Consider the following 8,310-nt stretch of genomic DNA (forward strand, 5'->3'; position numbering starts at 1 on the left):
GGAGGGGGGAGGGACTTTTGGAGGGTCCAAGAGGGTGGAGAAGATGGAAAATAGTTTTTTAGGATTGGAATAGGAAGATTGTATCTTATCTTGAAAGAAAGTGCTTTTTGCCTGAGAGATCGAAGCAGAGAAAGATGAGAGGAGAGCCTGATAGGTTAGGAGGTCGTCACGGTGTTTGGATTTCCACCGTTTCCGCTCTGCTGCCCTAAGGACGGTTCTATTAGCACGCAGTGCATCATTTAGCCAGGGAGCAGGAGGGGACTGACGAGCCTGCCGAGATGTGAGAGGACAGAGAGAGTCCAGAGTGGATGAGAGAGTAGAGAGGAGAGTTTCTGCAGTAGAGTTTGAAGGCAGGAGTTGGAACAAGTCAGAGGAAGGGAGGGCTGAGAGCACCGACGAGGCAAAGGTAGAGTGGGAGAGGGAACGAAGGTTACGGCGGACAAGTGCAGGATGAGAAGAGATTAGTTTGTTATGTTTGGAAAGGGGTAGAGAGAATGAAATGAAGAAGTGATCGGATGTGTGGAGCGGGTTTACAGAGAGGTTAGAAGTAGCGCAGTTCCTTGAGAATATGAGATCAAGGACATTGCCAGCTTTATGAGTCGGTGGGGATGGAGACAGTGAGAAAGCAAAGGCGGTTAACAGGGATGTTAGTTCGTCTATCTTCCCTGTCTGGAGGTTGAAGTCTCCGAGAAGTACAGCGGGAGGGCCAGTTTCAGGGATGTGTGAGAGGAGATTATCTAATTCCTCCAAGAAGTCCCCCAAGGCGCCTGGTGGACGGTAGAGAACAACAATGGTTAACTGTATAGGATGGGTTACTGTGATGGCATGGAATTCAAAGGTGGAAGGAGTGAAGTTAGGTAGCTTGAAGAGGGAAAAGCTCCATTTGGGAGAGAGCAGGAGACCAGTGCCACCTCCTCTGCCAGTTGGTCTGGGTGTATGGGAGAAGGAATATGCAGTGGAGAGAGCTGCTGGGGTGGATGTGTTGGATGGAGTAATCCAGGTCTCAGTGAGAGCAAGGAAATCCAGAGACTGCAGGGAGGCGTAGCCAGAGATGAAGTCAGCCTTAGGAACAGCTGACTGGCAATTCCACAGGCCACCTGAAACTAGATGTTGGATCTCAGTGGAGCATGTGGGATAGATGAGAGCAGGCCGGTTATATCGATTAGGAGATACACGGGGCCAGTGATAATTGCGAGAAGACACATGAACAGGAATGGAGAAAATACACATGATTATAGCATGAGGGGCTAGAAAACTAAAGAAAAGAGAAATCAGACACCAGCTCAATCAGAGTAGGATTTGCCTCCTCTTTGCCTCCCTCGTGACTCCCGTAGGACTCTAATGTCTTTGTCAGTCTTAGAGACTCCCGCAGGACTCCAATGTCTTTGTCAGTCTTAGAGACTCCCGCAGGACTCCAATGTCTTTGTCAGTCTTCGGCTTAAGCTGACGCTCCAGGAAAGAGCTACCTAAAATGGACGCTTGATTGCTGAGTTCTCACAGCTGTAGGGCCACGCCCCTCTAATTAGTTAACTATCTACAGCTGATGGGCGACAGTAGACTGGCCCTGCCTATATTGTAATGCAGGCTTGAGTGCTGAGACCTGTGTAGCAGGTTTCGCCTGAGCAGATCTGAGATTTAAAATCTCTCAAAAGCACAGTTTTAGCTACAATAACTACAGAATAATTATACAGAGTAGAATAAATGAAACAGAGAAGTCTAATTAAACAAGAATATAACTTACAGTGGTTGCTATGGTAAATGGTAAATGGACTGTACTTATATAGCGCTTTATCCAGTCTTTACGACCCCTCAAAGCACTTTACATACTACATGTCATTCACCCATTCACACCCATTCATACAGAGCAGTACCACTTGCTCTAGGACCTAACATTTACACACATTCACACACCGTTGGCCATGCCATCGGGAGCAACTCAGGGTTAAGTATCTTGCCCAAGGATACATCGACATGTCGGCTGCACGGGCTGGGATCGAACCCACAACCTTCTGGTTGAAAGACGACCGCACTCCCTCGCAGCCACAATCGCCCTATGGGCTCAGAACAGTCTCATAATACACACATGCACACAGAAGGATTCACACTTGTATTTCATGATCCGCAAAAGGATTCAAACTTGTATTTCCGGATCCACACTTGTGTTTTTCAATGCATACACAAATGTGTTCCGTTTCATATACATGTAAATAAAATCCAAACACAGAAAAAGGTTTTACATGTGTATTTTTTATCCACACATATTAGTTTTCCGTTTAAAACCGCTGCACCTTCAAACACAAACAGCTTTCTGTGCACGGATCGCTGTGCATTCGTGTGTGGGTTTTTTGAGACTCCCCTGACGCTCACCCGATTCGTACTTGTAATTTCTCTCATCTATAGCCAATCAGATGTCTCCTCCAGTCTAAGCCAATCACATGAGCGCGCCCCCACGTGGGTGGGATTTCTTGCGTTCGTGACGTAGCACTTCATTTACGCATTTTGCGCAGTCCGGACTCCGGAGCTGATAGGTCAGAGGTCATCTTTAAAATGGCGTCTGGTGGTCGCGCGCCTCCCGCTCCAAGTGTAAATTATGTTTAAATTATGAAATACTCCTAAATTATGAAGGATTGGTTTTGCTTAGTTGTTAGTTGTTTAATTCGAGAATTATATAGAACTGTTTTGGTTAGCTGTGTTGTAGTAGCTGAGCTCCATAAACTAACATTAACTAGCGTTGTCGGTCTAACGATCCCCCATTCTTATTATGTGCTTCTGCTACCAAGTAAAATGTTGCAGTGAAGTGAATGTGAGAGAAAATTAATTGACTGTTCGACAGGGTGTAACGCCTCGGGTCGAGGGTAGCAGCACGGGCTTTAGTTCAATTAATAGCCAGGGAGTTGTCTGCGACTCCAACTCCACCAGAAGTGAGCACAGCAGAGGGTGCACCGGTCAGCGTAGCAGTCAGGGCGGTAGACAGCGTCCAATCCCACAATGATGTCAGGGTGAGGCAGGCGATGAGAAGGTGATTTAATAGACTTTTTTTTACATTTGACAGTTCAAGATCAAACTGTGGCTTAATCCCGTAGATGTGTAAACATCTGATATTTGATCTCACCCCTCGCATTACTCTAATGTAATGTTGAGTTAATGTTTTAAAACATTTGTCCATAGTATGTATCCTCCATTACTGCTTTTAAAACCTTTAACAACCCCTTGCCTTGAAACGTCCCAAACACAATATATTAATGTTTTCAAAACAAATATTTTGGTAAGATAAAGCTAAGTGTCAAGATTGTTTTTGTATCGACAGAATATTAACTATGATTTCGCTATTTATTCATACAATTTGTTCAACCTATGTTAACAAAACCATCAACGCAAGCCAATGATTTGCAAATGATATAACAATGTCTAGTCTCACAGATCCTTTTGTCATTCCCACATCAGGCAATTCCCAAGTATGTTCAGTACTGATCAGCCAAGAGGCAAAAGACGATTTCCCACCCCGGCTCCTTGCATCGTCAAACGGACGGACTTTCACATATATGTCCTTTCGGGACCCAGTCAGTTTACACCTAAGGGCTCGGAAGAGCTACCACTTGCCTATGCTGGCCTTGGAAAGAGGATGCTAAATCTACCGGACAACTTATTGCACAGTGAGGTAATCATATAAACAGACAGTATTAAAGATTTCTCAATGATTTAAAATGTGAATCACTTGCTGAATATTGTATGTTATTTCACTTTGTTTTAAAGACTATGGCTTCGGTTGAGGAAGAATTTCCAAAACTGAAAACATTAAAAGGAGGCTGGATGTTTTTCAAGTCAGCAGGTAATATTGTTCTCATCTCCATTGGTGAAAATGCTGTGTTGTGTTTTTCACACTCAGAAGCCCCACATATGTGTTTTCTGTTGCCCTACTTTGAATTACCATTCATATCACTTCTTCAAGTTGTATAAAACAGTACTAAAGTTTGCCTGACAAAGTGTAACGTATATCCCTAATATTAATGTATGTACTGTCAGGTGGTTTTAAAGCACACTTGTGTTGTTCCTATTTTGATTTTAAAATAGGTGGTAGTGGACGTCGAAAGCTGTCCATAATTCCTACTGACTCCGAGGGGTACTCCACAAGGCTCCTCAAAACAGCGTCCAACAACGGAAAAAACATTGTGTTTGTAATTCCACTACAGGAGCAACTTTCTACCGAACCACTACCCTATGACTCGGCAGAGTTTGCAAAGATGCCACAGTCAACCTGCATAACATGTGGCAGTCAAATGCCTTTGCAGCTGTTGCCTTTACATGTGGAGGAATGTAATGACATATTGACTGTAAGCTGTTATTAAAACGTTTCTCTCATTTCTCAAATAAATATGTAATGTTTTAGTTTGCTCAAATGACTGTTTCAAAGTCTATAGAACCAATTCTCTGTACCTTTTTTGTTTTTTAGGAGAGTGAATCTGGGACTTCTCTTGATGAAGTGATTGAGCAGCCAAATCCACCTAACACAGGGATGGGAGAATTGTCAGAGGTAGTTGATGCTGATCCTGTTAAAGTTACTTTGCAATTTAGTATAAAAGCCTTATTGTTTTCAGTAAATAATGACAGCATGATTGCAGGTGTGTATATAGGTAGGGTATAACACATTTCACCAAACAGACTTTTTGCACACTGTCTATGTACTCATTTTTTTATCATAGAATTATGTTTCCTGTATCACTTATCTGAGAGAGAATTATTAAACATAAAACCTCTTATAATAATGTGATATGTTTTAAAGGTATTGACATTTGTTTATGTTTTTTACAGGTTTGCCCTATATGTCTTGAATCTTACCCAATTGATGTCCTCTCATTTCATGCAAGCACATGTGGTGAAGGGTAAGACGTTTTGACTTGTTCAAGCAAAAGATGGAAGATAGACATGTTTTGAGAGAGGTGAACAACATATACAAAGTGTCAAACCTAATAACGATATCGTTTGGTGAATGTGCTTGTTCCTTTTTTGTGTTTTAAAATGCTGTAATGTTACAGCTATAGCAGCTGCATCAGAGCATGTGATGCATTTTTAGGAAATGTAGAAATCTTAACAGAGCCGAAATACTTATTAGGGATCTGATTTAAATTACTTTGTTTGATATGCAAGAAGAAATATGTAAAAAAAGAAGGGCGCTCACTAGTCTCTATTTTCCATTCCTGTGAGTATGTTTTTTGTTTTGTCTTTTCCAAGAATGGACCCTGCTCATCATAGCGATGCAGCCAGTATGACAAGGACAGAGGAAATGCCAGGACCTTCAGTTCAACGATTGCCAGCAACAGTTTCAGCAGGTTATTTATTCAGAACAATTACTGCTGTGGTGTAGTTTGAAACAGTGACTACTCACAAACACTTAAATAGCAATGATCACCAAAATGAATGTTGTTACATGTTTGATCCAGTAATATGGAAAGGATAATTGATTTCAAGTTACTACCTTTTAATATATTGCTTTAAAATACAGGGCTTACTAAATGAGACAATAAATGAAGTACTATTTTACAATTGAAGCTGACATATTATGAAGTTTATTGTACCAACCACTTTTTTTCCCTTCAAATTACATTTCAGCATGGGCCAATGAAGTGGACCCCCGGAAGGCATGTCAGTTGTTCAGAGAGGAACTGCTGGAACGTAACTATGAATGTCCACGCCTCTTTCTGTCAATCGACTTGTTTGACGCAGAAGAAGAAACAGACAGTTCATTGATTTCATTCTTTAAAATGAACAATGTTAACTGGGCAGCTCCATTGAAGTGCAGGCTGAGAGGTATTAATAAATAGTGTAACTTCTCATGTTTCATTATAGGTTGTCATCTGGGTCGAATTTTGCCTTTTTGTTTGTTTTTACTTGCATGTTGAGGATTAAGTTCATGTCCCTTAGACCAGGGAAGAAAGAACTAGTTACATTTATTGTATTGAAAGCTTGAAGGATGATTCATGTTGTCTCTTGGTAAGTGTATGTTGAATATCATCTTGTTGGTTGTACTTTTCTAAATGAGGTCGTCTTTTCAAGGGGATGCAGCAGTCGGCCAAGGTGTCAACCGACACGTTTTGTCAATGGCCATGCAGAAACTGAAGACCGGCTTCAGTATAAATTTAGGTGGGATGTCCCCATTTGTCTTTCAATTGAAATAACCACTTGCAGCTAAATCTTAATAAACCAACAAAGATTACAACATGCATATTCACAGTTGAACCAACACTCAATATAGCTTGACCTAAAAATTACGTTATAGCAATACATGGTGTCTAAACTATTTCTCCTTTTTTCTTAAGGCTGTGCAGCTCTTACAAGCCTTTTTGAAGGCGAAATGGAACATCGGGTTCCCTCCGCAGCTGCTGTGCTTCGGGAAAGCAACCTGTTTGAGATGGCAGGTCGGATGATAGGCCATTCCTTCCTGCATGGTGGTTTTGGTTTCTCAGGACTAAGTGTGCCTGTAGTGACTCTGTTGACTGGTGGGAGCACGGATACTGCAGCATCAGCGCTTACCCTGCTGGACTGTCCTGATCTTGACCACCGTGAAACAATTGGTTTTGTGAGTGTCCTAGTTAAAAAGTGACATGTCATACACCACTGCACCACAATGCTAACATACACTTGTCATCTTGTGCATTATGAAAAAGATTCCATTCATGCGTCAAGGCTGGGCTGTTTAGCTAGAAATGATTTCCAATGCTTTTTTGTGTCCCATTTTGATTTTTCCAGATTTAGGCTTTTTGTCCACTTTTGCATGCATTTAAATGATGTCCTCTTTTCTCCTGTTTTAGCTCAAGAATACACAACTTACTGCTCAAGAAACCACCAGTGTGACTGATCTTTGCCTGTCCTGGGACCTCCCTGTTCCAACCTCCACCAATCATGACTGGCTGTTCCAGGAACTTCTTTCTCATGCAGTAATCATTTTATATTGTACCATTTTTATTTAAACAATACAATACAATGTTTAGGTAATTAGTAGGTTTGCTTTGTAAGTCCTCCTGTATCTGCTACTGTGGTGTTTTTCCATTAGTGCCTCAGTTTGATTGTTCCTTTTACTTGTAGGTACTTCACCGTGTTAGGCAGCCTATCAAGCAGATTCGCAAAGGCCTTAAAGAAACGGGAATCTGGCCGCTTGTTTCAAATAGGCCAGATGTCCACCCCATATTATTTCCAAGAGAGAAAAATGATGAGCTGAACTCACAGGTAAGTACCATTTTCTTTATTGGATTTATGTTATTCATGGGATTTGTTTGCAAACACTATCATGCAATTTCATTTGTGGGGCTCTTAAACTGGTGTGTAGATCTTAAATCAATGCTTTACAATGTTAAGATAATTCTGTAGCATATAACATGAGCTTCAATCTTAGCAAAGAACACGTTTGTATTTGATCCCCTATAGACTGTGATCCAGAACATCCACTGGCCACAGCCCAAAAGTGACAGCGATGAGGACGAGGACGACGCCGTTCCATTGGAGAAAGTCGGTCTCGTCACTGGATTTTTGAGGCAATTCATAGAGGAAGGTAACACTAATTAATGACTGCTAAAGCTGTAGTGCAGCTGAAGAGATGGCAGTTCTGATGAAAAATAATATACACACATCGGTGTACAAATACAAATCTATGCATGGGTTAACCGTTGATATTCCTGCAAGTTTTACTGCTCAAATTTAAGTTTTGATATAATGCAATTTGAGGTATCGCATACATAACAAATTCTCTCCCATAGCATCTCCGAAGGTGCTGCGTGACCTCTTGAAGTTCTGGGTCGGGTGGGAGCTGCTCACAACAAACCTTGAAGTTGAGGTTGTTACTTCAAAATACCCAGTGGCTCTCACCTGCTTCCTAAAATTGAAGCTCCCAAGCCACTACCAAACTTATGAGAAGTTCCACCAGGACTTGATGATGGCCCTCAGTTCCATCAGTTCAGGCTTTGGGCTTGTGTCTCTGTTTGTTTTGTATTTTTCTGGAGAAGGGTTTGCCTCTCTATTCAATACACTGTGTGAGATACAGGGTTACAGTTGGTACACCTACCGTGTTTTATAAATAAAGGACATTTGGAAAAAGACTGTTTGTCCATTATCATTGTTACACTTTAACGGAGCGTCCACACAGCAGCGTGTGTTGACGCTTGGAGTTGGGCGTGTCTGAAGCTTGGGGATTTTTTGCGACCAACAACCAATCACATGAATCTCCCGCCCCCGACATACAAAGCAATAGCAATGTTAAAACGAAGTAAACTGGATATAAAATAATGAATTTTCCCTCCATTTTTTTGAATATGAGGAAAT

General features: G+C 41.6%; 1 long non-coding RNA gene across 1 annotated transcript; it reads left to right on the plus strand.

The window, feature by feature from the left end:
- The first annotated feature begins 6,944 nt into the window (after positions 1-6,944).
- On the plus strand, positions 6,945-8,087 carry LOC117547459. The gene is made up of 3 exons (XR_004569191.1): positions 6,945-7,221; positions 7,420-7,543; positions 7,749-8,087. It is a non-coding gene; the product is annotated as an uncharacterized LOC117547459 (long non-coding RNA).
- The last annotated feature ends 223 nt before the right edge of the window (positions 8,088-8,310 follow it).

This window comes from Gymnodraco acuticeps, unplaced genomic scaffold, assembly GCF_902827175.1.
Source record: "Gymnodraco acuticeps unplaced genomic scaffold, fGymAcu1.1, whole genome shotgun sequence".
Lineage (NCBI taxonomy): Eukaryota > Metazoa > Chordata > Actinopteri > Perciformes > Bathydraconidae > Gymnodraco > Gymnodraco acuticeps.